Consider the following 3,219-nt stretch of genomic DNA (forward strand, 5'->3'; position numbering starts at 1 on the left):
ACTCGGGCACAAGGGGGACTCTGAAAACATCCCTTTGGGAGGCCATGGGGTATAGTGGAAAGAACTCTGACATCAGGGGTCAGGGCTCAGGCTGTACCCCAACCGTAAATGTGCACCTCACCTAACTTCACTGGGCCTGTTTCCTCATGGGTCAAATGTAACGTGGGGGTGATTAGAGGGGTGGCACCTGGGAGGAGCAAACTCTTTGAGAACTGGGTCAGGGACCAAGTTGTGTTGGGGTCTAACATCCCATCAAGCTCTGTGGTGACCATGACGACCTGAAAAGACCCTTGCAGCTCTAAATCTATCTCTCAATCCAAATCTTCCCCTCTGAGGAAGCAACATCCAATGAAGATGCCTAAAATCAGCATCAGCTTTCACTATCCATCTCCCTTTTGTTGTGTTAGGCCTGTGGCCCCGCTCAGAACTTTCCTTTGGACTTGCAGTTAGGGGAGGGGGGATCCCTGCCTGCCCCCAGTGGCAGCGCATGCAGTGAGCCCAAGTGGTGGCCTGGGTGAACCTGAGGCTGAAGCCAAGGCTCTGGCTGCCTCTTCGGCTCAACGTTTCTTTCCCAGAGCCCAGGTGACTGAACAGTGATCCTGAGGTGTGTCTTTCCTAGCCCTGGCAGCAGCCTTGTGAAGCTGGGAGGTCAGGGGTCTGGCTCCTGGCTGCTCAGAGGGGGGTAGTCTCCAATAATTTGTTGGAGATCACCACCACCACTCAGGAGGCCGAGCCTGAGTCATCCACTGGCTTGCCAGGAGATAACAGAAGTGAATCATCCAGACACGATAGGTCTGAGGGAAAGGGAAATCAACCTGTTCAGCATCCTGCAGTGTTTTGTAGTCTAACCCTGGAAGTGTCAGTCTTCTGGGAATGTCTAGTAAGAACTACGGGTTATCTTATATTTGAAGTATTAATGCACATTGATGACACTTCTGTGTGCATTTCTTTTGTGTCAATAAATAGCCTTGCTTTTCCTGATCTTCATTGTACACTGAGCATCTTTCTAAAAGACACCCTGTGAATCCCTTCTAGGGGGAGACCCTAGACATGACGGGGAGCACACATGTATTTTTAATATTTTTTTTTTTACATTTTTAATGTTCATTTTAAATTTCAGTTCCAAATTCTCTCCCACTGGCTTCTCCCCTACCTACCTAGAAGGCAAGCAATAAGCATGTGAAGCCATGCAAAATATTATCATATTAGTGTTGCAACAACAACAAAAAACGAACCTGACATACAAAAAACAAGGAAAACAAAGTGAAAGTAAGTCTGCTTCAATCTACACTCCTCAGTTTTCTCTCTCGAGGTGGATGCATTGTTCATCATGGAGCCTTGGAATTGTAGTGGATCATTGCATTCATTGGCCAGAGTAGCCAAGTCTTTCATAATTGATCATTGTTACAATGTTGCTGTTACTGTGTATAATATTTTTCCTGGTTCTGTCTATTTCACTTTGTATCAGCTCACAGAAGCTGCCCCAGGTTTTTCCTGAAACCATCCGACTTTGTCATTTCTTACAGTCAAATAGTATTCCATCACAGACATATACTACAATTTGTTCAGCCATTCCCCAATCTAGGGCATCCCTTCAATTTCCAAATCTTTGCCACCACAAAAAGAGCTGCTATAATATTTTTGTACATGTGGGTCCTTTTCTCTTTTTTATAATCTCTTTGGGATACAGATGTAGAAGTGGTATTGCTGGATCAAAGGGTATGCACAGTTTGATAGCCCTTTTGGCACAAGAAAAAGCACCTACTGTGTGCTGGGCAGTGTAAGTGCTGGGGAAACAAAAGCAAAAACAATCCCTGCCCTCAGGAAGCTCACAGTCTAATGGGGCAGGATGAACAGGAGGTAACCCAAAGAAGGAAGGCATTTGCTCTAAGGGGATGGGGAAGCCAGGAGGCAGAAGTGAGGAGGTAGGGGGTGAAAAAGGTGTGAAGTCTGGAGATGGAATGCCTTGTTCAAGGAATGGAATGGAGGGCAGTGTCACTGGATTGCAGAGTATGGAGGGGCAGGGGAGGAGAGTAAAAGTGTAAGAAGTCAGAAAAGGTAGGACAAGGCTAGGAAGGACTTTGAATGCCAATCAGAGCATTTTTTTATTGGATCCTGGAGTCACTGGAGTATCTTGGGTAAGGAGATGATGTGGTCAGACCTGCTCTTTAGGTAAATCACTTTGACAGCAGAATAGAAGATGGGCTGGAGTGGGGAGAGACTGGAGGCGGGCTGACAGACCTACCTGTCCAGGTGGGAGGTGATGAGGGTCTACAGCAGAATGATGGAAATGTTAAGAGATCATTGGTGCCAGGAGGGGTGGCCCAAGCCTGTAGTCCTGAGGTTGGTGAGCCACTCTCCCTCAGGAGTTTTTGAGTTTCAGTAGGTTTAAAGCAACCAGGCATCCACACCAAGTCTAAAACCAATATGGTGAGCCCCCAGGAGCTGAGGACCACCAGGCTGCCTCCAGAGGGGCAAACAAGCCCAGTTCAGAAAAAGGAAACATTAAATTTCCAGGCTGCTGCTGCTGAGTGGCCACTAAGACAGACACAGAGACCTAGACAAACAGAGACTGCGACCTTGTCAGAAAGACAGAGACAGAGACAGAGACAGAGACAGAGACAGACCTAGACAGAGACAGAGAGACGGAGACCGAGACAGAAGGCCAGTAGCTGCGGAGGGGGCGGAGGACCCCAGGTCAGCCTCCAGACTGCAGAGTCCAGAAGGGCTGGGGGTCCCTGACAGTCCCAAGGGGTCCTGGGGGGAGGGGGGCCACCAGGAGCAGGGCAGCAGTAATGTGTGAGATGGGGGCCAGGCAGCTGGGGCTGGGGGGGCGGAATTTGTCTCCCCCCCAGAAGGTGAGGGCGGGGCGCTTCTTTGGTCTTCCTTTGCGCAGCCCCGACACGGTGCGTGGTACACAGTCGGTGCTTAATAAAGCCTGGAGACGGACTGATTGGTTAAAATTGACTTGACACTCCATAGATGACCCCGAGTGTCACCTCTTGCAGAGTGGGGACAATAATTCATTCTCTCTCTCCCAGAAGGACCAGACCCTGCCCAGTCGCCCAGCGTCACGCCCCCAGTCCGGTCCCTGGGTACTGGGCCCCGCCTCCCTCAGGGGTGGGCAGCTCTTCTGCGCATGCGCCTCCGCCTCTCTCCACCGCGGCTAGGCCGAAGTGCGCCGGCCCGGTCCCAGCGAGCATGCGCAGGAGCGGGCAC

This window comes from Petaurus breviceps, unplaced genomic scaffold, assembly GCF_028583685.1.
Source record: "Petaurus breviceps papuanus isolate PSGF00001 unplaced genomic scaffold, PetGlider_PUasm1.0 428, whole genome shotgun sequence".
Taxonomy (NCBI): domain Eukaryota; kingdom Metazoa; phylum Chordata; class Mammalia; order Diprotodontia; family Petauridae; genus Petaurus; species Petaurus breviceps.